This window comes from Sapajus apella, unplaced genomic scaffold (genome assembly GCF_009761245.1).
Source record: "Sapajus apella isolate SASKATOON/1434 unplaced genomic scaffold, GSC_monkey_1.0 scaffold118, whole genome shotgun sequence".
In the NCBI taxonomy this organism is placed as follows: Eukaryota; Metazoa; Chordata; class Mammalia; order Primates; family Cebidae; genus Sapajus; species Sapajus apella.
In genome coordinates this window covers 5,076,018-5,103,947 of record NW_022437058.1, presented here as the reverse complement: position 1 = coordinate 5,103,947, position 27,930 = coordinate 5,076,018, and the positions used below count along the sequence as shown (strand labels likewise).

The window sequence follows — 27,930 nt, the reverse complement described above, 5'->3', positions numbered from 1 at the left end:
TTCTCAAATAAGGACAAAGCATCCCTTAATATGTAGCAGAATGTTTACTGTGGCATTGTTTGTAATAATAATTTCTAAAAACCTGACAACTCCCTAAAATGTTATCAGTGAGGGATAGAAAACTTATTCTGAATACTTGCTATCTAGCAGGGTGCAGCTGTTAGAAAGAATGAGAGAAACCTAGCTACAGCCTGACACGGAGAGATCATCAAGACAGAAATGACATGAGTGAAGCGAGGAAGTCAGATAATAATGCATAAAGTAATATTCCATTTATGCTAAGATGCAACCAGACAACACAGTTGTGTTTAGACAAATTTCCTGGCTAAGCTGAGATATTGTTTGAAACTTTTAGAAAAATGCATTTGTGGTCTACAGATATATAAATCAATACAAATAAAACAGCACTTGCTGTGCATGCTGTCTCAGTGCATCTCTCTGAAGTGAGATCTCATCATTTTGCAGATGAGGAAATTCGGGCACAGTGAGGTTAAGGGATTTCACCCAGAGCCCACGTTCAGTGAGTGACCGGAGCTTTGTAAGGCTCTTAATCATTGCTGCTATACTACCCTTTGAGTAATAAAAACAAATTTAATCAAGAGTTCTAACCAAACAGATCTGTTAAAGAAAATGAGGAGATTGGATCAGGTGAGGTATAAGATCTCCTGAGCGATTATATCTTATGAGAGTGTGAGCTTTGGGATCAGCCGGCCTTGGGTGAGACTCCAGATGTGATGCTGACACTCGACTGTGTCCAGTTAACTAAGTGAGCTGGTTTCGAATCTGTAAAATGTAAAGTGTAGGCACTGCTTTATGGGATTATAGTAGTGGGAGGGGCCGGTCCTGAGGCACCCTGGGGATGGCTCCTAACAAGTGCTCAGGAATAATATCACTTTCTCCCATGACTCCAAAATCCCAGGATCCTAGTCTTACCTGAATATTTATGGAGTAAAACCTATTCCCAAGTTACGAGATTTCTCTAGAGCTCAATCTTTCCTATCAGACTGCTAACCACACACCTCAGCTTGCATGAGCCAAACCATTAATACTCAGTCTGTTTAAAACCAGTATTACCTGCTTTGTTCTTGTCCAAGGCCAGCTTATTCTCTAGCGCCCCCTATCTCGACAGCAACATCTCATCAGTTGCTAAAACACATATCTGCACTCAGTTGACACTCAGTCGCCCTCTAAGCCCTGTGGATGCAACATTCTGAATACATTTTGAATGTGCCAACTTTTCTCTGTCCGGATGGCTGGCATCCTGCTTAGGGTGCCATCATTCTTGGCATAAGTTTCTGCATCCTATTCAAGCCACCTGCCTCAAGTCGTAATCCCATCCTGTTCGAATTACACTGCGGTCAGGGGTATCCTTCTAAAATGCACACCAGATTCTCTGAAAAATAATCTGTCTTGCGCTTAAAGGTGCCCCTAAGTGACCGGGCGCGGTGGCTCACACCTGTAATCCCAGCACTTTGGGAGGCCGAGGTGGGCAGATCACAAGGTCAGGAGTTCGAGACCAGCCTGACCAACATGGTGAAACCCCGTCTCTACTAAAAATACAAAAATTAGCCGGGCATGGTGGCATGTGTCTGTAATCCCAGCTACTCAGGAGGCTGAGGCAGGAGAATCTCTTAAACCCAGGAGGCGGAGGTTGCAGTGAGCCAAGATCACGCCACTGCACTCCAGCCTGGGTGACAGAACGACACTTCATCTCAAAAAAAAAAAAAAAGTGCCCCTAAGATACTGTAAGAGCTCTCATTGCTTGTGGATTAAATCCCAAATTCTTTATGCCTGAGTTGGTCTTCTTCAACTTCATCTCATATTCCATGCCTCTTCCAGACTCTGAAGCAGTTCATGGAGCAGAACCTTTATATTCAGACACACTGAATCAATTTTAGCTCTGAACATGAGTGATTTTTCCAGCTTCATGGGCTCGGCCCACACCACCTCCGACACCTGCCACATTCCCTTTACACCCATCTATCATTTCTTTACTACCTGATTCTTATTCATTCTCCAGATCTCAGTAAAGACGTCGCTTCCTTTCTGTTAATTTCCCTGATATCTCCACGTCTCCATCTCATGTTCAAGACAAGGGACGTTCTTATGTCCTCCCATAATGTACTGCCTTGAACTGTCTCCATCATGGCAGAGCATGCTGTATTACAAGTTTGATGTGCAGGAAATAGGGCCCAAGTGGTGTTTGCCATTCATCAGTGTGGCATAGCCAGTGCAGTACTGGGGCAGACCCCTATCAACGACCTTTTAAAAGATGCTAACGTGACCTTTTAAAAGATGCAAATCTGACTTTATCACTTTCCTGCAAGACCTTTGAGCAGCTTTGAACCGCTTTGTCTGTTTCCTCCAAAGACAACATCCAGCTCCCTGCGCAGCCTCAGGCCTCAGTGTCTCAGCCCCTGGCCCTTCTAACTTTACTTCCACTGCCATTCTCCATCTGTCTCTGGTACAAAGTTCTTTCCTGACACAAGGTCTTTGCTTATGTGGTTTCTCTTACCCGCCTCTGGATTTCTTTCCTTGGCAAACTACAAATCATCATTTAGGTCTCAGTTTAAATGCCACTTCCTGAAAAATGACTTTGCTGAGAGCCTCAATTGGGACTCTCAGTTGTAAAACCCCTGCACCTCCCCATGTGTGTGTGTTCCCCCATGCACTCTTCCCAATTAGACAGCACAGTCCCCAGGGACTGAATTTTCTTCACTGCTATCACACCAACACCTAGCCAAGAACTTGCAGCAAAATCTATTTGTCAAATGGAAGTATAAATCATTAAGGAAAATATCTGATCAGTGATTTCATGAAAAATACAGTATATAATGAACACCTAGAAGTTTATTATACTTAAATGGGCCATCTCTGATATGGAATAAGTTCACTACAAGTTACATGTTTTTGAAAAATAATAGCACATATAATTCACAGATTTAATGGCAGTGTCACGTCTATACTTGCATTTTATGTGGCATATTGTAAAAAGAGTGAGTTTTATTATCCAGATTATCTAATAAGGAAACAATGTTTAAATGCTGATATGGTTTGGCTGTGTCCCCATTGATTCAAAGACAAAAAGGGTTTAAATAAAATAAGACCAAAGAAAGTAAATAGAAAAGAAGAGGGAATTTGTGAGAAAACATTTTAAATGGTCCATTTTCAATGCGTGATAAATCTAAGTACTGGCAGCCACCCTGCAAATGTAACAAACTGCATGGCTCATGCACCTCGAGGATCACAGTAAGCAAACAGATTGAAAGAAGAGGTCAGCCCATAAAAGGGAAACAGTTTCATTATTGGGAAATTGAAACAAGCAGGAAAGGGGACTGGGCTATAACCTTATAAAGGGATAATGAAACTTAGGTCGCGTCCAGGAAAATTATAACCCCATAGACTCAACCAATGAGGAACTGGGGGAGGGACTTGCGTGCTAGAAAATTAAAATTAAAAATAAAAATTAAATTAAAATTAAAAATTACTGGCTGTGACTGCGCCAGATATACCTGCCTACCAGACACCCAGTCTTGCAAGACCATTATTAAAAGTCTCACTTTTGCTGTTCTTTGTGCCGCTAAGTCCACTCTTTGGGTTTGAATGAGTGAATAGATTTCTCACACCCACCCAAATCTCATCTTGAATTCCCACGTGTTGTTGGAGGGACCAGGTGGGAGGTTACTGAATCATGCAGGCAGGTCTTTCCAGTGCTGTTCTTGTGATGGTAGGTCTCCCAAGATCCGTTGGCTTTATAAGGTGGAGTTCTCCTGCACAGGCCCCTTCTCTCTTTGCCTGCTGTTTACACATTCATGTAAGAGGTGACTTACTCCTCCTTACCTTTCACAATGATTATGAGGCTTCCTCAGCCTGTGGAACTGTGAGTCCATTAAACCTCTTTCTTTTGTAAATTTCCCAGTCTCGGATATGTCTTTATCAGCCGCAGGAAAACAGACTAATACAAATGCCTTACATAATCTTGCAGTAGCTGCATGTATGAATGAGAGGCTGAAACGGTGTCTCTTCTGCACAGATGGTACTAACTTAAACTCTGTCAAACAAAAAATTGTTTGATAGTCACTTAACAGTCATCACCTCTGCTACTATACCTTCGAGAATAAGCCACTGATTCAATTTATCTGAAATTATGATATTAAAATAATTTTTGAAGTTTGTTTTTACATGTGTCTGATTATCTATCTACCTCTATTTTATTTTACGAAGTTAATTGCTTTTAACTTCAGTGTTCTTCAAATCACTCTGCCTCCTTTGCATTACAGTATAAAAATAGATCAATTTTTTTCCTATTGATTTCTAAACGCTTGATGTCTCCTCTCTTTCTCTTTAAAACCCAATCTGATAATGCGGATTTAACATGCCTACCTTCAACATTATGTTTTGTTATTTGTACTAAGTTATTTCATAGTGTTTTTTTAAATCATATGCCTAATAAGTCAGGTTTGGACTTTTACTCCTGGTTGGGAATTCTTAAGTAAAATAAAAAGTGATTATTTGTCAAAGTTTAATTGAGGCATAGCTAAGAAAATGCGGCCCATAGTTCTTCCCTCTTGTTGCTCTAAGATCTGTGTTTTATCTGTCAAAAAGCCTTTCTCATTTTCAGCCTATGGAGTCATGATTAAGGAATTAATAGAACACCCAGTGTTTAAGAATTTAGCTTAACCCTGATACTTACTCTTGAACAAAGTAAGTATCAGGGTTAAGTTAAATTCTTATAACTCAGGGGTTAATTAGGCAATTTTTGCATTTTGTTATATCAATTTTTACCCTGTCAACATTGCAAGTCGTTTCACATAACTACTTGCAATGTAGTCACTAGCCGTTTTCAGTCTATTCATGATTTGCCATGATAATTACTTCCTATCACTCTATCTCTTCAGCATTGCTGCATAAAGGAAACAAAGATCTATCTAAAGCATGTGGAAAACAAAATAAATAGAAACTGAGAGGAAAACAGCAAATTTTATTTGTGTATTTAATCTTTTCTCCCTTTCTATGACTTGATTTAATTTGATGTTTGGAACACAATCTATTTCTAAAATTTCTGAAGACAGCTTCATTTTGTTCTTTTGTTTCTATGTTTGCATTTCCATCTCACTTCCTTAAATTAATTTTCTTCCATAAATTTCATTTTAACATATATCTAGGTTTTGTGATCACACACACACACACAGACACACACGCACAGACACACACCGCTCTTCTTGAAGTCTATACACAATTTACACCATTTCTCTGGACTGTTGAAACTATTATATGACAATTGTTTACTTTACATTGAGGGATTAATTTTTGAAGACATATTAATTAAAACAAAGATTAGTGGACTACTTCAATATATTGCGAAATTGTTGATTATAATGAGATCGTTATCAGGGCTTTAAGCTTTTTAGGCCATGAGGAATCATTAATGGCACTCCAAATTTCCATTCAGTAAATTAATATTTTTAATACCTTATATATCTTTTTCTCCCCCCAAATAAAATAATATAGTATTATTAAATCAACTCAAGGGAAGATTTTAGAAAACAACGTGTTTATAGTAGACAGAATTCTAAGATACTGCCTCCCACTGCCCATGGCCAAGATTCTCTACCCCATTGTATGCACACCTACTCCCAGTTTTTCAATCAAACACTAATATAGATACTGCTGTGAAGAGATTTTGAAGATGTAATTAAGGTCCTGACTCATTGACAGGGACATTATCTGCATGGACCCTAACATGGGGAGATTTTCTAATCATATGAGCCCTTACAAAGCAGAAAATTTTCACCAGCTGATGTCAAAAGAGAAAGTCAGAGATTCAAAACACAAGAAAAATTTGACATGCTATTGCAGTTTTGAAGAAATATGGCATTCTCTAGGATGTGACAGTGGCCTCAGTGGACAGCCAGGGAACAAACAGGATCCCAGTCCTACAACCACAAGGAATTGGATTCTCCAAACCGTGCTGATAAGCTGGAAGTAGATTCTTCCTCGCTCAGTCCTCCAGATGAAAACAGCCCACAGCACCTTGATTTCAGCCTTGTGAGATTGTGAGCAAAGAACCCAAACAAGTCACACCAGAATTTCTATCCTGCAAAACTATGAATCATAAATGGCTTTGTTATAACCTGCTAAATTTGTAGTAATTGGCAATACAGCAACAGAAAACAAAGAATTTAGTATTGAGAGGAGTGGTTTCATAATTAGGCAGTGGAAGGAAGACAGAAGAAAATGAGGAATATGACTCAGAAACCCTAAGTTACCTCAGACAGTGCCTAAATTGTTGTGCCCTGGCAACTGACCTACCAAAAGTGTGAGATAATAGATTTGTATTATTTTCAGCAGCTGAGTTTGTGGTAATTCATTATGTGGCAATAGAAAATGAAGACAGTGTCTATAACATGTGAAACTAATATTTCATTGTAATATGAAGCATTTCACACTACAAAGTACTCAGATGCTGGACAAATTATGACATATAAATCTTAAAAGATATTGATGAGCTCCCAATCCAGTAATTATAAGCTTCACCCACCTACTCACTCTAGGGATTTGATATGGTTTGGCTGTGTCCCCACCCAAATCTTATCTTGAATTCACACATGTTTTGGGAGGGACCTGGTGGGAAGTAATTGAATCATAGTGGCAAGTCTTTCTCATGCTGTTCTCATGATAGTGAATAAGTCTTGCAAGATCTGATAGCTTTAAAAAGAGGAGTTCCTCATGGACACAGGGAGGGGAACATCACACACTGTGGCCTGTCATGGGGTGGGGAGCAAGGGGAAGGAGAGCATTACGACAAATAGCTAATGCATGTGGGGCTCAAAAACCCAGATGATGGGTTGATAGGTGCAGCAAACCACCATGGCACATGTATACCTATGTAACAAACCTGCACATTCTGCACATGTATCCTAGAACTTAAAGTAAAAAAAAAACAAAAAACAGAAAAAACAAATACATATACCTATATTAACAACAAAGACGAAATAAAATTAAAATTAAAAGAGGAGTTTTCCTGCACAAACTCTCTTACTTTGTCTGCCACCATCCATGTAAGACGTGACTTGCTCCTCTTTGCCTTCTGGCCATGATTGTGAGGCTTCCCCAGCCACATAGAACTGTAAGTCCAATAAATCTCTTTCTTTTATAAATTGCCCAGTCTAGGGTATGTCTTTATCAGCAGTGTGAAAACAGACTAATACAGTAAAATTGTACCAGTAGAGTGGGGTGCTGCTGAAAAGATACCCAAAAATGTGGAAGCGACTTTGGAAGTGGGTAACAGGCAGAGGTTGGAACAGATTAGAGGGCTCAGAAGACAGGAAAATGTCAGAAAGTTTGAAACTTCTGAGAGACTTGTTGAATGGCTTTGACAAAAATGCTGATACTTATATGAACAGTAAGGTCCAGGCTGAGGTGGTCTCAGATGGAGATGAGGAACTTGTGGGAACTGAAGCAAAGGTGACCCTTGTTATATTTTAGCAAAAAGACTGGCAGCATTCTGCACCTGCTCTAGAGATTTGTGGAACTTTGAACTTAAGAGAGATGATTTAGGGTATCTGGCAGAAGAAATGTCTAAGCAGCAAAGCATTCAAAAGGTGACTTGGGTGCTGTTAAAGGCATTCAGTTTTAAAAGGGAAACGGAGCATAAACATTTGGAAAATTTGCAGCCTGATAGTGAGATAGGAAAGAAAATCCCATTTTCTGAGAAGAAATTCAAGCCAGCTGCAGAAATTTGCATAAGTAACGAGGAGCTGAATGTTAATCCCCAGGAAAATGGAGAAAATGTCTCCAGGGCATGTCAGAGACCTTTTTGGCAACCCCTCCCATCACAAGCCTGGAGACCTAGCAGAAAAAATTGGTTTTGTGGGTCAGGTCCAGGGTCCCTGTGCCGTGTGCAGCCTAGGGACTTGGGTGTCCTGTGTTCCAGCTGCTCCAGCCGTGGCTGAAATGAGCCAATGTGGAGCTTAGGCTGTGGCTTCAGAGAGTACAAGCCTTGAGCCTTGGCAGCTTCCACATGGTATTGAGTCTGTGGGTGCACAGAAGTCAAGAACTGAGGTTTGGGAACCTCACTTGGCTGTCCACAAAACACTTGGCTGTCCAGGCAGAAGTTATCTGCAGGGGTGGGCACTCATGGAGAACCTCTACTAGGACAGTGTGGAAGGGAAATGTGGGGTCAGAGCCCCCACACGGAGTCCCTACTGGGGCACTGCCTAGCGGAGCTGTAAGAAGAGACTCAGTGCCCTCCAGACCCCAGAATGGTAGATCCACTGACAGCCTGCACCGTGTGCCTGGAAAAGTGCACTCAGTGCCAGCCCATGAAAGCAGCCAGGAAGGGGGCTATACCCTGCAAAGTCACAGGGGTGGAGCTGCCCAAGACTATGGGAACCTATCTCTTGCATCAGTGTGACCTGGATGGAGTCAAAAGAGATCATTTTGGAGCTTTAAAATTTGACTCCCTGCTCTATTTCAGACTTTCATGGGGCCTGTAGCTCTTTTGTTTTGGCCAATTTCTCCCATTTGGAACAGCTGTGTCCACCCAATGCCTGTATCCCCACCATATCTAGGACGTAACTAATCTGCTTTTGATTTTAAAGGATCATAAGTGAAAGGGACTTGCCTTATCTCTGATGAGACTTCGGACTGTGGACTTTTGAGTTAATGCTAAAATGAGTTAAGATTTGGAGGACTGTTGGGAAAGTAGGATTGGTTTTCAAATGTGAGGACATGAGATTTGGGAGGCACCAGGGGCAGAATGATATGATTTGGCTGTGTTCCCACCTAAATCTCATCTTGAATTTCCACACGTTGTGAGAGGGACCTGGTGGGAGATGATTGAATCATGGAGTCAAGTCTTTCCCATGCTGTTCTCGTGATAGTGAATAAGTCTCACAAGATCTGATGAGTTCCCCTCACAAGCTCTCTCTTTCTTTGCCTGCACCATCTATGTAAGATGTGACTTGCTCCTTCTTGCCTTCCACCAAGATTGTAAGACTTCCCCAGCCACATGTAAGTGTTAAGTCCACTTAAACCTCTTTCTTTTGTAAATTTCCCAGTCTTGGGTATGTCTTTATCAGCAGCATGAAAACAGACTAATACAAGAGTTTTAAACTAACACCAGAGAGGCAGAAAACATGGAATCTAATGCTTTCCTGAGAGCGAACAGCTACACTAGAAGTCAAGAGCCCTGAGGATGAATGGATGTGGCAAAGGAAAGAAAGGTACATAAAGTGGGAAGCTGTGCAGAGACCCCAGATAAATCAGGGAACCTAAGGTATGGAAAGGAAAAACCGAGAAAAATCATCTGTCAGGAAAGGAAATGGTGAAGAAACGCAGGTGGTGATCGGAATTTATGCACTCTGCTGTTTTTACTGTGCTCAGAGGAAGGAGGGATCTGCTTCAGCCATTTTTTAGAGTTAAGTATGTTTGTCAGCCGATGGAGAGTAACAAGTGTAAATATGGAAATACAAGAATAACTCTTAAATAAGCTATGGAAGTAAAATGACATAAGACAATGTGTGTGTATATATACCTGTATGTGTGTGTTTTTAAAAACATCTATCAATGTAAAAGAAAGAACTAAGTGAAAGAAGAAGTAGAAGGAGAAAAAGAGTAGAAATTGAAAAAATTGAGAAAAAGAATTGAAGGGTTCAACATCAGGTATGAATGTTAGGCACCAATTTTTCTCTTCTCCTAAACATCCACAAAAGCAAAAAAAGTGAGTGGGAAGGAAACCACAAACTCTGCTGAGAGAAAACCATGATACAGATATAATCCGCATGCTCAAAACAAAACCACAAAACACAAGTTTTTCCAGAGTAGCTATGACACATTTAGCAAGCTATCAAAAAGAAATAAACAATAACCACCTCACTCAAAAACAAATGAAGAGTAACCAGAACTCCCACAGCTGGAGGGTCTCTCAACAATCTCATATTCCAAGATCACTTCCAAGAAATGCTTTGGTGGCCGGGTGTGGTGGCTCACACCTGTAATCCCAACACTTTGGGAGGCTGAAGTTCAGGCTGACAGTTGGCTTAAACCTAGGAATTCAAGATGAGCCTGGGCAACATGCTGATACCCACATTGCTCAAAAAAAAAAAAAAAAAAAAACCCACAGACAAATTACCTGGGCATGGTGGCATGCACCTGTGGTCCCAGCTACTTAGGAGGCTGAGATAGGAGGATCACCTGAGCCTGGGAAGTCAAGGCTGCAGTGAGCCAAGACTGTACCACTGCACTCCAGCCTGGGTGACAGAGACAACCCTGTCTCTACAATAACCACAGAAAGAAATGCTGAGGTATCTGGAAGTCAAAGAGGATTTGATCAGGTGGAAACTTTGCTGGGGAGAGTAAACAAAAGGTGAGTAGAAAATCATGAAAAAGCACAAGGACAATAGATCCCTGAAAATACCAGGAAAACAATAATGTCTGAAGGAACTTCCTGCAAAAAAAATTGAGCAAGAGCAGCACAAAGCAAGAAGAGCTAATGAGGAGGCCGGGTACAGTGGTTCACGCCTGTAATCCCAGCACTTTGGGAGACAGAGACGGGTCAATCACTTGAGGTCAGAAGTTCAAGACCAGGCTGGCCAACATGGTGAAACCCCATCTCTACTAAAAATACAAAAATTAGCGGGGCATGGTGGCAAGTGCCTGTAATCTCATCTACTCAGGAGGCTGAGGCAGGAGAATCACTTGAACCTGGGAGATGGAGGTTGCAGTGAGCTGAGATCTGGCCACTGCACTCTAACCTGGGTGGCAGAGTGAGACACTATCTCAAAACAAACAAACAAACAAAAGAACTGACGAGGAAATTAAAAGAATCGTAAAAATCTATTTAGCTTAGTTATTCAAATTAGTTTGATGATCTTAATAAAGCATATAATTTTCCAAGAAAATATAATTTAACAATATGAATCCTATAATAATTAGAAAAGTCTAAATTGACTGAATTCATACAGAAAACAAAGAAAAATGTCAGCCCGTCAGAATATTAGGTAGCCACTACTTTCTAAGAGAATTGTATCACTCCTTTTAAGAGAAGATAATTCCAGTGCAGTCTACTCTGTTCCAAAGAATTGAAAACTGGTAAAAAGCTTTCTAATTTATTTTTTGAAATGAGTACAACATTAAAGCAAAATTATTTTTAAAAGATTAAATACAAAAAATAAAATTACAGTTACAATCTCAGTTAACTGTGCAAAAAATTCTAATGAAATAGAAACAGATAACAGAATCTGCTTTGTGATTGCTGCATTTAGTCTAGAAATGGTTGGATAGTCTTATGTTAAAATGTACAATAATAAGATTCAATTTTTATTTACAACTGATCAAAATCACAATGGAGAAAAAGTCAAGGCCTTGTCTGAAGGACAAAAGAAATTTTAGGATATTGTTCTGTGTCTCAATTACCTGATGTTTACCCTTTATGCTGTAAAGGCAGAAAGGAGTGACACCTTTCTAAAGTGATCAGAAAGGTCACGACCAGCTGTCCTGTAACAAAAGGCAGTTTAAGTAAAGTATAACAAATCTATTTAATCAAAGTTTTACATGTCAGAAGACCCTTTAAAAATGAAGAACCAAAGACCCAGAGAAAAGTGTCTGTTTTTATAGGTAGGCTTCATGAAGGAGGGACAGCCATGTGGAAAAGTTATTGGACAAAAGAATGGTCTCTTGGTAACAGACGGAGAAGGAACCCAGCAAGGCCTGACTTCTGGGCCTCTCTGTGCTGCATTTCTTTCTCCTGGTGTGGGGCAGGTCCCCTCTGGAATGACAGTCTTCAAGGGAGAGGGAAAAGAAAGATGCTTCTAGGTTTTATGAGTTGCTTTGGGGGAGAAGGTGTATAGTTTCTATGACTTGCCTTGGGGAAAAGGAATTCTGGTTTCTGCTTCAGAGTAGTGGGAGGGGAGGGAGACGAGGGCAGGAGAAGGTCAGAGACCTTGCCCTTGCTTCTGAAACCTCCAGTCTCCTGTAGTTCAAAGTATTAAGCAGGCCAAGACGCCATCTGTTGGGGTATTGTGTTCTGAACCCCAACAACGTCACTTTGGAAGATTGGAATGGCAGATGTGATATGCCATGGAAAATAAATATTGCCATTACAATCTAACAGTAATATCAGCTAACATGAAAAAGGGTAAAGAACACACCAAAATAATCTAGACTATATCTCAAAGCAAACATTTTCTTTTTTTTTTTTTTTTTTTTTTTTGAGACGGAGTCTCACTCTGTTGCCAGGCTGGAATGCAGTGGCACAATCTCAGCTCACTGCAACCTCCGCCTCCTGGGTTCAAGCAATTCTTCCACCTCAGCCTCCTGAGTAGCTGGGACCACAGGTGCGTGCCACCACGCCCGGCTAATTTTGTATTTTTAGTAGAGACGGATTTCAACATGTTGGCCAGGATGGTCTCGATCTCTTGACCTCATGATCCACCCACCTCAGCCTCCCAAAGTGCTGGGATTACAGGCTTGAGCCACCGCGCCCAGCCTGAAGCAAACATTTTCTCATTAGCTAAATTGTAAAAATAGTTCTCATATACTTTACTATGCTTATTGAAGATACTCATAACACAAAGATAACTGTATTGCCATAAATGTGACAATATTGAAGGCCCTGCTCCAATTGTTCTTATGTTATTATGATTAGTAATCATTTTTAAAAATCACTTATATTTGACATAGAGATTTATTTTATTTTTCCCAATTGTTTGGTAATATATGAGGAGAAATCATCCAATTAACAGATTATTTAGATGTAATCTGATGCTTACTCATTGTGTGCTTGGTAAATGCACACAATGCTTGGTAAATTTAGAAGTATATTAACAAGATGTGAGAAAATCAACACATTAAATTTTCAAAAGAAAACTACACAAAATAGACAATATTTTTAAAATCATGAATGTAAATAGTTTACATTATATATGATAAATGTGAATGAAATTCATACCCACAGATTCAAATGTTTGGGACTTTTAAAATCAAACAAATTAAGAAAATGCATAATGCTATTATATTGACTTAGAAAATGTCAGTTGAAAATAGCTTCATATTTTATTTGGTTTCTCTGGCATCTATACAAATGTATGTTTAAAGGACAATTACCTTTTCCTTTTTTATTTCTGAAGTATGAAAGACAATGTGAGATTCTTCTGGGTAATATGAGCTTCTTTGTACATCTTTTCAGGGTGCCATTGATGTTGACAGCTATTCTTTTAAAACACTGATACTCAACATGACAATGCATGTGACTTGCCAAGGAATTGAGAAGCAGAAAGTACAGTGACATGGTTATGACAGGGCTGCAGAAGACATGACTTGTAATGTCATTTCAACGCTTTCTCTAAAAATAAGTTGAAAAACACAAAATGAATTTGCCTTTTCCTCAGCCAAAATAAGTATCTCTTTGCTGCACATCTGCAGATACCTAGTTTGTATTGAAAGTGGTTTTTGAAGATTCTAAAATACGCGTGTGTGTGTGTGTGTGTGTGTGTGTGTGTGCGTGCATGTGTATGTGTGTATGTGTGAAAGAGAGAAAGAGAGAGAGAGACTGTGACTCTGCTCAGGGCTTACAAATCATTTACCTTGAGTAGCATATTTTCTTTAGTCTTTGCAACTAGCTGAAAGGTATCATAACTTTCCAATATTATCATTTACATAAAAGTTGTCTTGAAATAAACAAAAAGACACAGTAGACGCTAACCAAATGTTTTGATTATCACGTTTTTACAAAAAGAAACAAAATAGACATTTATTTGCTTTCATAGGCTATGTATAAGATTGGAGCAGTAAGGAGTAGTTTATAAGACAAACTTCTATTTGTTACATTTTAGGAAAATGTTAGCTAACAATGGAATTTAGCATATTACTCTATGGTACCAAAACAGAATTCCATTTCTAGTGGTATGTTTTTCCTTAAGTGAATAGGCCAGAGATACCCTCATACTAAAAACGTGTATGTGTGTATAAATAAAGCTTCATCTATGTTAAACATATTAATCAGCATAATATTTATACTCGCAGATAGTTTTCACTGTCTTTCTAGGATCTGACTGAAGTGCTTAGTTTTTTTGTTTTTTGAGACAGAGTTCTTGCTCTGTCACCAGGCTGGAGTGCAGTGGCGCAATCTCGGCTCACTGCACCTCCACCTCCTGGGCTGAAGCGATTCTTCCGCCTCAGCCTCCCAAGTAGCTGGAACTACAGGTGTGCACCACCACGCCCGGCTAATTTTTGTATTTTGAGTAGAGATGGGGTTCCACCATGGTCAGGATGGTCTCGATCTCTTGACCTCGTGATCCGCCTGCCTCGGTCTCCCAGAGTGCTGGGATTACAGGCGTGAGCCGGCCTAAAGTGCTTAGTTTTGATGAAAGAAAGTCTATGGATTTGATCAGAAGCCCATGAGTCCAATCAAAGGAACTATTTCTTTTAAATTTAAAAACCATGCAAGCAATTTCAAACATATAAATTAAATAAGATTTTAGGACAACCTATGAGTGGAGAAACATAGGAAAACTAGGTTATCAGAAATTCATAGGAGATCCTCCGGAGGCAGAAGTAAAATTACAGTTGAGGAGAGATGTAAGTCATCATCTCAGATTAATTTGCTTGCAATTTGAAATTATGGAAAGAGGAAAAGCACATGTGCAAGGAAATTTTTTTTTTCTTTTCTTTTTTTTTTTTTTTTTTTGAGATGGAGTTTCACTCTTGTTACCCAGGCTGGAGTGCAATGATGCGATCTCGGCTCACCGCAACCTCCGTCTCCTGGGTTCAACCAATTCTCCTGCCTCAGCCTCTCGAGTAGCTGGGACTACAGGTATGTGTCACCATGCCCAGCTAATTTTTGTATTTTTAGTAGAGACGGGGTTTCACCACGTCGACCAGGATGGTCTCGATCTCTTGACCTCGTGATCACCCGCCTCGGCCTCCCAAAGTGCTGGGATTACAGGCGTGAGCCACCGCGCCAGGCCTTGTTTTTCATTTTATCTAATATTTTTAAATTGTGATAAAAACATGAAAGCTACCCTCTTAAATTTTTAAGAATACAATACAGTATTCTTAACTACAGGCACAATACTGTACCTAGTAGAGCTCTAGGACTTACTCATCTTGGATACCTGAAACTTTATACCTGTTGAACAGCAACTCCCTATTTTCCACTTCTCCCAGCCCCTGGTAACTCATTGCACTCTGTGCTTCTGTGAATGGGATTATTTTACATTGCACATATAATAATGGACTCACACTGTATTTTCTGTTTGGCTTATTTCACTTAGCATAACGTCATCAAGGCTTATCCATGTTGCCACATATGGAAGGATTTCATTCCAGACAGTATTTTGTTGTAAGTATATGCCACATTTTCCTGATCTATTCACATGTCAGTGGGTGTGTTTATGTGGCTTCCACATCTCAGCTATTCTGAGTACTGCTGCAAGGAACGTGAGAGTTCAAATGTGTCTTCAAGATCCTGATTTTAATTTTTTGAATAAACACCCAGTGTGGGATTGGTGGATCACAAGATAGCTCTATTTTTAATGTTTTTGAGGAGCCTCTACATTGTTTTCTATAGTGGCTGCCCCATTTTACATTCCCAACAATAGTATACAAGGATTCCGATGTCTCCGCATCTTTGCTAACACTTGTTATCATTTTGTTGTTGTTTTGACAATAGCCATCCTAACCAGTGGGAAGTGATATCTCATTATGGTTTTGATTTGCGTTTTTCTGATGATGAGTGACATTGAGCATTTTTCATATGTGTGTTGGCTATTTGGATACTCCTTTAAAGAAATGTCGATCCAAGTACTGTACACCTTTTAAAATCTGGTTATTTGTTTCTGGCTATTCAGTTGTAGGGTTTCCTTATATATGTTGGATATTAACTCCTTATTAGATAAATAGTTTGCAAATATTTTCTCCTATTTCATAGGTTACCTTTTCAATCTGTTAATTGTTTCCTTTGCTCTTATAAGGCTTGAACCCTTTCTGGTTTTACTCTACAGATATCTTGTCATTATGAATCTTATTAAATGATTTCATTTTTATATGTGCAATAAAAAGCAATGAGAATTGTTAAAAACAAAAACCTCACAGAGATAGGATTTTACTTCACAGAAAACAAAGTGGAACTCATATCAACCTGAATTAATAAAAGGAAAACTCTTTTCACTCAGATAAAACTCTCAGGCAAGGCACTAGGAAATATTTTTGATGCGTTCATTGTCTTTGAGCAATTTAAGACTATATTTACACCAGATGTTCTTACCTATAAGTGGAAGTTAAACATTAGGTAAATATGGACACAAAGATGGGAACAATAGATTCTGGAGAATACGAAGGGGAGAAAAGAGGGAAGGGGGCAAAGGTTGAAAACTACCTAGTAGGTACTACATTCACTATTTGGGTGATGGATTCAATTGAAGCCCAAACTTCAGCATCACACAACATATCCTTGTAGTAAACCTGAACATGTCCCCCCCCATACACAATCTACAATAAAAAATATAAATATTTGGCAAAAAAAAGAGTATGTCTAAAGCTCTTAAGAACCATGTTTGTGTATCTCTGTTGCCTTTTGCTTTATGTTTTGTTTAAATTTGACAATTTGTTCGGTAAGTACATCTTTTAATGCTCTGTATATAGTACTAATGTAACAACATAGCTGTACACTGTTCTCATAAATCCAAGGACAGAAAATTTAGAGGTAGCAATAATGAGCAAAGGTAACAATTCAGTGGAAACTGAGCTAAATGAGTAAAAACAATACAAATGATGCGGAAAGGATTACAACAATGAAGAAAGGACATTGTGTTCAAGCCCTAGATAAACCCAACCAGCTAATCTCTGAGCTAGAAGTACGTAGTACACCGGTATGTAACTGTAATTATTTTGAGAAATGCTAAACCCCAAAATAAAAAGATTTTGCACTTGCCATAATTGAAAGTTTGTTTTTCCTCTCTTTTGGGCAACAGCCTATCACCCTAGCCTGCAATCGAAATGACCCTCATCCTGGCAGCCAGCACTGGTATTCCATTCTCATTGAGCTCCCTGACAGGCAGGCCAGCTTCGCTGTGGGCAAACACAATCATCATTTGCAGACAAAAGGAGAATCTAGTTATTTGATCTTGATTACAAGTTGTGACAATTACCTCTCAAATATTGCAGATTTTATGTCATAAATTGCTCTGGGGCACTGCAACCTGGCAAGTCATTGAATTTGACCTAGGTGAGCATTTATTTTAATTTTAATTCTAGGCTTACGGGTCTAGAAGAAGCCTTTGTAAAGTCTTTGAGATCTCTGAGTAGGATTAAAGTCCCACTCTGAAACCTACTTCATAGCCTCACCTATTTTACTTACTAGAAAGCATGTTGTCCTCTTGTTCCATTCTTCAGAGTCAAAGACCCTGTGACTTTTCTGAGCCCTGACTGTCCAGTGAGGATGAAGATGAGGTTCTGTCACTTTTCAACTCTGAATACAGTATAAAGCAGGATATTTGCTGTCCAGTGAACTTCAACATGTTTCAGCAAGCCTCATCTTTGTTCTCATTGATGGAAAGCTTAAATTAAATCTTCCCCAGCCCAAACATTCAGCAAGGGATGTAATGAATTAATTCTGTAATTGAAATACATAGGTGTTTTAAGCAGCTAAGATTTCTGTATGGTCTCCCACAAACCTTACACATAAATAGAAAGTTAATTGTTTGGTAATAAATGAACACTTTAGGTAATGAGAGATACTCAGAATCCCTAGAGAAATTAAATTCTTATTTTCTCTTAAAAAGACACAGCATGTCCTGGGCACATATGAAATGCCGAAAAATTCCCTCGGTTCCATGTCCAAGCACACACCTAGCTCCATACCCATTAGGAGTCATAATGAGCACATTGCTGATGACAAGGTCAAACACAGACCTTTCCCCTTTGGCCCAAACCTGCTGACAAGGCAAGACACAGATCCTCCAACCATCCACACTTTGTCTCATTATTAATTAGCTAAGATTAGAACTGTTTATCCCTCTAAACTAACAAAACCCAGAGATAAAAATTTCCTGTTGAGTTGACTAAGACTCACCCTGATTGCAAAACAACCTTAATAGTAAATTACACTGCTAGTTACACAGTCACAACCTGCTGAGATCTGGCTATGTTCTCCCTATTGCAAATAGTCCTAATGAAATTATACGCTCCACTGTCTGCTGCATCCTGTCTTTGACAGCTACCAGCCTCTTTTACTGGAGTCGCAGCTCATAATATAGACGAAGCTGCTCTGGAGACTTTTGTTATTTTGCACTTCATAGGAACTGTGCTCAATAAGCAATTGATTCATTTGTCGTGAGAGATAATAAGCAAATAAAAAGAATTCTTATACTTTTGATGGCAGCTAATGGGGTTCCCAGGTTAGTCTGGCATACTGGGAAGAGGGTAACTGGGTTTTGTAGGCTACAGGCATGAACCTCCACATTTGCTACGTGTCTCCTTCAAGGAAGCCACTTCACCTCAGTAAGCTTCAGGTATTCAATCTGTGAAATGGTAAGTGCTAGATTTTTAATTAACACTGTGGAGAAAAACTCATTTTCTTAGTAGAAATATCTTCCATACTCCCAATACACACATTCTGTTTCTCTTTGGGAAATGCTTCTATTGACCTGTTAGAATAGGAGCTAAAATCCTAGGTGACAATTTTGAACAATTATATGAGGTTAATATTCTGCTTTAGATATTGGAGGTTAGACCCAAGTCAGCTAACTGCAGAGCCATTGTTTTGCTGACTGGATTCAGGTAGAGTGACAGATCTGAGTACCTTGGGACAAAAGATCGGCATTTCTGAGGCAGTAGAAGTCTAAAAGAAAAGATAAGTCATGTGAACCACCTTCTCAAATTATAGTTCCTTTTGGCTAGATGCCTAGTGAACTAGTGTAAGAGTAAATACGAATGGAACCTAAGGAAAAAAAAATAATTCTCCCTCATAGAAAAAGGGAAAGAGATGCCTGCAACCACCACCACCATTTCCTCAGAATATTTTATTTTAAAAACTTACACAATTTGTTTTAGAAAAAAGATAAATAAGTCTCTTGCCAGTTTTACAATGTGAGAATGTGTTTCTCAAGGTTCTGGAACTATCTCTGAGATGAAATCACCAAGGAAGATGGTTCCCCATCTCCTCATCTTTATAAACCAAAAATAAAACTCATAGCCCCCCACCCCCGACCTAAACCCTGGCAACTGTCTAAATAGACCCCTCCTCTGCCACGTCACCTTAAATTTAACCTGCAAGACTGGTTTAGGCCATGATGGTGAGGCAGCCAGGTGGGAGAGGGTCCCCAGAGAAACTCCAACCAGCCTACACACTGGAAGGAATGCACAGCGGGGTGGAGCCACAGAAGTTTGCATTGTTTGCAGTGGGGAGGAGCCTGGCCCCTCCTCTTCCTGTGTGGAAACTGGAATTCAATTTGCAAGGTGGTAAGCACACCAGACTCTAGCTTTGCAGAGAGTCTCTGTTCCCCTTCCTTTTTTTCCTTTACATCCAATAAAACCCTGCTTTACTCACCCTTTAACTTGTCTGCAAGCCTAAATTTTCATGGCCGTGAGACAAGGATCCTGTCTTTAGCTGAACTAAGGAAAAGTCCTGCAACCATGGGAAGGGAGGGTCAGACGTGCCTCATTATGCCTTCTTTCCTCTTGGAATTCAGCAAAAGCCAGCCACCATTTAACATCAATACAGACCTTAAGCCTAAGAAGAAACCTTTACTGTGTATTCTCTCTGAAGCCTGCTACATGGAGACTTCATCTGCATGATAAAACTTTGGTCTCTGCAACCTCTTATCATAACCCAGACATTCTATTCTATGATAATAACTCTTTCAACCAATTGCCAGTCAGAAATTTTTTCATTCTACCTGTAACCTGGACCCCTCCTTTGAGTTGTCCCACCTTTCTGGACTGAACCAATGTATGTCTTAAATGTATATGATTGAGGTCTCATGTCTCCCTAGAATGAATATAACTAGACTGTGCTTCAACCACCTTGGACACATGTTCTCAGGGTCTCCTCAGTGCTGTGTCATGGGCCATGGTCGCTCATATTTGGCTTAGAATAAATCTCTACAAATATTTTACAAAGTTGGACTCTTTTTATTGACATTTTCATGGGAGGGTAGGAACCTAGTGTTACCTAGGTGTCTGGCTCCATGTTGCGAAACTACCTCCTGGTATAAAGATATGAGAATTTGTTTTTCCTTTGGGTAAAAGTAATTAGCAAGCACACGTGGCCATTTTATTACCCAGTGAATTTGGGATGAATCGTATGTGGCAAACGGTGCTGTCAAGTCCTTTTACTTGCTGATTACTTATCACCAATCTTGAGAACATGTATGTGAGGGTTTTACCTACTTGGCCACATGAAAGGATGAGATTTCTCTTTTTCTCAATCTCTTTAGCAGATTTCCTGTGATGTACATTGAAGTGCGCTTTAGCGCTTATTCAACAACATCTATTCTACTTTTGTGGGGAGGTTTCCTGAACAGGTTTTGTTTTAAATCATTTCGCAAACACTAGATATTTGCTAGACTTGAGGCTGTAAAGAAGGGGTTAGCAAGCTATTTCTGTAAAGACCCAGATATTAAATATTTAGGAATTACGTGTCACATACAGTTTTAGGGCATATTATTTTCTTTTCTCTTTTTTTTCAGCCTATCATTAATGTAAAAAACATCCTTAGCTTGTGGCCTGAATGGACACTGAATTTGGCCCTTGGCTCCATAATTTGCCAACTCTAAAGTGTGGGCGGAGATTGTGAAACCCTTCCCAGAGAGACCTGAGAGGGCACCCTCACAGGGTGATGCTACCTTTAGGCAAACAGATGACACAGGCCCCAGTCTTTTGTTTATTTCCTGAGACACTAGAACTTGGCTCCACCTCTGTGCCAAAAGAATGCAGTGAAAAGAGAAGAGAGATATCCAAAGGTGACACATACGGTTAATTCTCATTATTCACAGTAGTTACGTTCTATAAAGTCTCTATAAATACCAAATTACTGTAGGGGCAGAGAGAAAGCTTCCCCTCTGCCCTCTGAAGGCTCACTGCTAAAATGAGCTGACAATAGACAGATGAGCTGGGGGGAAATGCATGCAATTTATTGATGTGCACATGGAGATGGGAGTCCTGAAATATGAGACTCAAAGAAGGGCTTTGGTTAAGCCTTAAATACCTTCTGGTTGGTTAAGTCTTTTTGTTTTTTTGTTTTTTTGTTTTTTTTGAGACAGAATCTTGCTCTGTGGCCCAGGCTGGAGTGCCTTAAATATCTTAAATACCTTCTGGTTGGTTAAGTCTTTTTGTTTTTTGTGTTTTTTTTCAAGACAGAGTCTTGCTCTGTCGCCCAGGCTGGAGTGTAGTGGTGTAATCTCAGCTCACTGCAGCCTCTGCCTCCTGGGTTCAAGTGATTCTCCTGTCTCAGCCTCCCAAGTAGCTGGAATTACAGGCATGCACCACCAGGCCTGGCTAATTTTTGTATTCTTAGTAGAGACGGGGTTTCACCATGTTGTTGTCCAGGCTGGTCTTGAATTCCTGACCTTGTGATCTGCCTGCCACGTCTTCCCAAAGTTCTGGGATTACAGGCGTGAGCCAGTGTACCCAGCCTGGTTAAGTCTTAAATATCCTTTTCATAAGGGACAGAGAAGTGGGGGACTGTAGGCACATCTAGAGGGAAAGTAAATTATTTTAGGGAAAATAAATGAGCTCAAAGAAAAGACAGCTGGCCTGGTACAAAGTTCCACTGAGCTCTGGGGGAGGTACAAGCAAATTGTGCCAAGGTGACACGCAGAACTTTGTTGTAAACAAAGGCTGTCATTATGCAGATAAAGTCTTTCACATAATCTCTCTGAGCCGCCCTTAGAAGGATAGATGAAAAGTCTGTCTGGACATGGTAATGACTTCTAGTATTTTCTCCTCTTCGGTGGTTAATCTTTCCTGGTTATACAACAAGATCAACTGCATTTCTATGTGTCAGTTTGACTGGGCTAAATTAAAACAAACAAAAAACACTGCATTTCTTCTGGAGAAACTTCCTTTGATCAGACTTGAACAGATAAGTAAACTTCCAAGAAAGCCCCTCCTTTCTCGCTTCCTTGCTTCCGGAAAGAAAGAGGATACTAGGTGATATGGTTTATCTGTGTTCTCAGGCAAATCTCATTTTGAATTGTAGCTCCCATAATTCCCACATGTTGTGGGAGGGACCCAGTGGGAGATAACTGAATCATGGTTGCCTTTCCCCCCGATCTTGTTCTCATGGTAGAGAATGAGTCTCACTAGATCTGATGGTTTTATAAGGGGAAACCTCTTTCACTTGGTTCTCGTTCTTTCCTGTCTGCCATGTAAGATGTGCCTTTTGCCTTCCACTGTGATTGTGAGGCCTCCCCAGCCATGTGGAACAGTGATTCCATTAAACCTCTTTTTCTTTATAAATTACTCAGTCTTGAGTATGTCTTTATCAGCAGCATGAGAACAGACTAATACAGTAGGGTGGGGTTGGAGGTTAATGGTGTTGGACAGAGATATTGGTCCTGAGGCCTTTCAATTTTATTTAATTCAAAGCACTCAACATGCCCAAGTACCATTTTTGAGGGTATGGTTCTCAGAGATCCAACATTAGCAAGTACTAAATTGTTGCTCCTTGGGAAAATATAAGGGGACGTTCCTGTGAGCCTCTGGCTGCAACATTTTCATTAAATGACCAAGTCATATTGTTTTATATGTGTTTCTGTTTAAAGACATTTTATTTAATGTATAAAATTTATTCGTCAGCATTGAACTTATAGCCAATGGCATTATAGGTCATATCTGAACAAAAGTTCATCTCACACGTGTATTTTCACCATAATGCACATCACAGGCTTCTTGTGCTTTGAGAGCACATTAGCACTATGCTTGGGGGCCATTGTAAACATCAAAATCACCAAAAAAGCACACAAATATGAAAAACACGGCCCTAAATGGATTGTGAAAAGGACGCTTGGTTTTAGAATGAGAGCCGAAACAAGAAGGCAGAGCATAGTTCTGTTCAACATCAGTTGGGAACTTGAAAGTTGGGAGACTGAAATTTTTGGCCAGTCTGTGCATGACAACAAAGGTGCTGTGAGTGTGAATTTTGGGGTTATAAATAAATTTTAGCAGGTGGGTGAATTTGCAAATACAAATATTTTAGCAAGAAGGCGGCTTTGAAAATAAAAAATCCACGAATAATGAGAATTGACGTTCTGGGGGAGTTTTACTGAGTGTGAAATGTAAAATCTATTTTCTGTCTCTCCACAACTACGTAGGAACAATGAATTCACTTCCAAATATGCTTTTGTATAGAGTATGTATATATTGCGGGGGGTGCCTGGAAGTGTTGAATAGAACCCCTATTTGGGTGTTATTGTCACCTGAGATTTCAACTCCACTTTTGGGTTACACCTTAAGAATTTAAAAGAATCTAATTAAAATATTTGTATGTTAATGTCTATTTGAAGACATTTTAGGAGTAAGAGTGTCTCTGCATTTAAAATGTCATAATTCTTGGCTTGGATTATTACACTCATCTATTATCATACTTAGAAAAATAGCTATGACAAGCTTCTGCAAGTAGGTCATGTTGGTGCTAATTGCTTGTCAAAGCTGGATCCCCAAATATCACCAACATAACATGTTGATGAGACAAAGCTGACTGCTTATTTATTGCAAAGATTATTGCTTACCTATGTGGCAGAAAAATAATGACCTCTCAAAGATGTCCACACACTCATCTCTGGAATATGTGAATATGTGAACTTACATGAAAAATGGAAATTAAGGCCACAGATAGAATTAAAGTTGTTAACTCACTTTGAAATGGAGAGATTATCTTGGATTATCCAGGTGAGCCTAATCACAAATTCTTAAATTTGTGATTTAAGAGGGAGGGGAAGGCAGAAGTGAAAGAACCAAAGAGAAGGCAGCGTGAAAAGTCCTCCCAGCCTGTCATTGCTGACTGTGAAGATGGAGGAAGGAGCCAGGAGCTAAGGATAGCAGGCAGCCTCTAGGTGCTGGAAAAGTCAAAAAAACAGAAGCCTGATGATGCACTGAACTAAAGTTCAGTAAGACCCACGTTGAACTTCTGACCAAGAGGACTGTAGGATGACAAGTCTGGCTTGTTTACAACACTTTGTGGTAAATTGTTACAGCAGCAATAGAAAACTAATACACTGCGGCAAAAGAGAGACTGCAGCCTTTGTAAATTTCTAGTAGCATCTCAGAGGACAGAAGGGGAGATCAGAATTTATTGAGAATTGCATGTTTAGTTTAAGATGGGTCCCTGAAGGAGAGGATTTGATTAGAATTGTGTACGAATCATGATACAACAGTCTGGCCTTAGTGAAAACAGTGAAGTGAGGATTTGTGGGGAAGAATTCAAAGACTCAGGCTGCAAACTCAGTCTATGCCTTCCTCTGAAGAGTTGGTAAAGCATTTGGGAAGTTCCTATAATGAAAAATCAAACTATTCTGGAGGCAGGACAGTCCTCAAAAAGTAATATTAATGAAACAGTAGAATAACAAAGTCATATTAATATCAGTGGGAAGGTGTGGCTTTGGTTCTCAGTGTCCAGGCTGAGGTAATTCCCTTGGTTCTTGATTTAATAGCTGATCTTCTGTAGAAAAATGTATAGCTGTCACTGCCCTGCTTCCTCTGTGTATTATGACTATGACCAAAGGCACAAAAGCAATGTAAGTATGATCTGGATAGAAAAAAAGTACCTGGGAGCTAACTCTGAAGAAAATAGAGTATTCTAATGGCTGCTTTCATTACTATCACTGTGTACATTGCTGAAAGTTGAATGTGAGCAGAAAATAATAATTTTCAAATTTTAAGATGGACTTTGCTGACTACTTATGACATACTAATAAGGTAACAAATTCTTATCAATCATGTTTGAAAAGGACACAAATAGAACACAGTGCTTTGCCATTCTAGTGATTGTCAGATTTCTTGTGACAACTGAGAATGTTAATTTTATAGTAAACTTGCCATTACTCTGTATGTAGTTGATCATGATGTCTTCTGAAGCGGTTTCAATCATGGCCTAGTATTAAATATCAATGCAATGCTGCTTTTATAAGGCCCATGAAACTAATGTCTTTTTAAACTAGTTTGTAGCCAGAAATCTTTGACCTTACTAGTTAAGAATGAGATAATTTAGAATACTCCCTCATAATGTTTAAATCTTTAAATATTAATTTCAACATCAAACACAATTCATCATCATTTTTAACATGATTAACTTGATAGCTAATACAAATCAATATAAGTGTAAATACATAAGAAATAGGTAAGATGATAAACCTCTGATTATTTGCTCAGCATGTATTTTCTTACCAACTTTACAAACCTCTTTTTTTGCATTATTTTGAAACATTACTTTTGCTAGATTCAGTGAAGCAAGTAAAGTTTGAATTTGAAAATAAACTAAACTGTGAGGAACAGGTTTTTTAATCATGTGTTAAACAAAAATTATGGGAGACCACTGTTTTCGACTGAGATCCTACACTAGGTCCCCGTAGATGAGACTCAACAGAAATGTAGTCACTTATGCTAAATGCCACATAATCAAACTGAAACTTTAAGAAAGTAGGCAGATCCCAGGACAGACAAGATATTCCTCAAGACAGAAAATCCCAGTCTACCTGAGTCAGTGCAAAAAGGAACCCCCCTCGCTTTAATCCTTACAACAAATTAACCTGGAGTAACCTGATGTTAACCAATCAGCATTTTGGTTTAATTGTTCATTTCATTTAATTGTTCTCATCTTTAAAAACCTACTGTTCTTCCATTGTCTGTGGAAGCTCTCATCCTATTTTGTAGAATGAAGGCTACCCTGATTCATGGATCACAAATAGAAGCCAATCACATCTATAACTAAATTTCTTCTAATTTTGTCTTTTTAAAAGTTATTGTCAGGCCGAGCTTGGCAGCTCATGCCTGCAATTCCAGCACTTTGGGAGGCTGAGGCAGGTGATTCACAAAGTCAGGGGTTCAAGACCAGCCTGGCCAACATGGTGAAACCCTGTCTCTACTAAAAATACAAAAATATGCTGGGCATGATGGCAGGCACCTGTAATCCCAGCTACTCAGGAGGCTGGGGCAGGAGAATCTCTTGAACCAGGAGGCAGAGGTTTCAGTGAGCCAAGGTGGTGCCACTACACTCCAGCCTGGGTGACAAGAGCGAGACTGAATCTCAAAAAAAAAAAAAAAAATTATCATCTTAGGCCAGGTTCAGTGGCTCATGCCTATAATCCCAGCACTTTGGAAGGCCAAGGCAGGCAGATTGCTTGAGCCCAGGAGTTTGAGACCAGCCTGGGCAACATGGTGAAACACAGCCTCTACAAAAAATGCAAAAAATAACCAGATATGGTGGCGTGCACTTGTGGTCCCAGCTACTCCAGAGGCTGAGGTGGAAGAACCACTTGAGCCCAGGAGGTCAAGGTTGCAGTGAGCCATGATCACTCCAGCCTGAGTAATAGAGCAAGACTCTGTCTCAATTTAAAAAAAAAAAGACAAACCAAAAACAGTTATCACAAATTTTTTTTTTTATTAAGAAAGCGCAGCTTAACACTTTCTTAACTCTTGAGGAGGTAAATTGGTTATCTAACATATATTCATGTCTCAAATATTTTATTATCTTTTACAAATATATTTGTGTAGAATATGGAGTGAATTAAGTTAAAATCCAGGTAAATATTTTCATTACCTGGCAAAGTTTCCAAAATGCTATGCATTTTTGCGTATAATTATTTACAACTTATTTTTAACACATCATGTCAGCCTGTTAGGGATCCAGTGTTATAGCTGAGATGTTTGGCTCCTAAACCTCATGTTGAAACTTGACCCCCAGTGTTGGAGGTGGGGCCTAATGGGATGTGTTAGGGTCACGGGAGCAGATCCCTCGTGGAAAGATTGTTGCCCTCCCAGCGGAGAAGGGATGAACAAGCTCTCTCTGTTAGCTCCAAGAAAGCTAGTTGTTACGAAGAGCCTGGCAGCCCCTCCCCTCTCTCTTGCCTCTTTTCTCACTGTGTGATCTCACTACACGCTGGCTTCCCTTTACCTTCTGCCATGTGTGGAAGCTGCCCGAGAAATTCACCAGAAGCTGAGCAGCTGCTGGTGCCATTCTTCCTGCATGGGCTGCAGAATCATGAGCCAAATAAACCTCTCTTCTTTATACATTTTTTAATCTCAGGATTTTTTTTATAGCAACACAAATGGGTTAAGATATTCAGTGCAATGGTTCGTGCCAAAAAATACTTTGCCATCCCTTGTCACGTTATAGACTTCAGGATAAAGGACATTTAGAAGGCATAAAGATATTTACAAAGCACAATAGTCCCTGTTTTTATTAAAACACATCATTGTTTTATTGAAGTATTTGCTCTGGTTCTGTAAATGACTGCCCCAGCTCACCACTGACCTTCAGGTTTATTCTGTTTTGCCAGCACAGCACAGTTTTGTCAACTCATAAAACTCCAATTTCTCATTTAAAAAAATCAGATTTCTGGTTCCTTATAAAAGGAAATCAGAGAAGACCTGGTCACACTGGGAGGCATCCCTTTTAGGTTAGATCTATCCCCTTTCAATGAGCCAGGCTCTGTCTGGAGAGATACCACTCACTCTCAGCTCCATTTATTTACTCCTTACCTCTTGTTGAAGGCTTTTACCTGCCATGATTTTTAGCAACTCTGCTGCCTTTGCCTACAGGAGAAGATTAGGCATATAATTAACATTTCAGTAGCAGATCAGGCAGAGTCAGAATTAGGGCATTTGAAATACATCGAATTGCGAATTGCTCATTTACAAGTGATCAGTGGTGGCTACAGGACTGACTGTCTCTGATTTGCCTTACTGTAGGGAAGCCATATTTATCTTCCC

At 39.6% G+C, this 27,930-nt stretch overlaps 1 protein-coding gene and 1 long non-coding RNA gene across 2 annotated transcripts in view; one reads left to right on the top strand and one right to left on the bottom strand.

Annotated features, from left to right (window-relative positions):
• Window positions 1–27,930, top strand: part of ZNF484 (zinc finger protein 484) — a 432,825-nt gene that overhangs the window by 139,780 nt on the left and 265,115 nt on the right. The gene's annotated exons all lie outside the window — the stretch shown is intronic.
• On the bottom strand, window positions 906–26,075 carry LOC116538258. Its single transcript, XR_004263583.1, has 3 exons — window positions 26,051–26,075; window positions 3,513–3,516; window positions 906–979 (listed from the first exon to the last, which is right to left on the bottom strand). It is a non-coding gene; the product is annotated as an uncharacterized LOC116538258 (long non-coding RNA).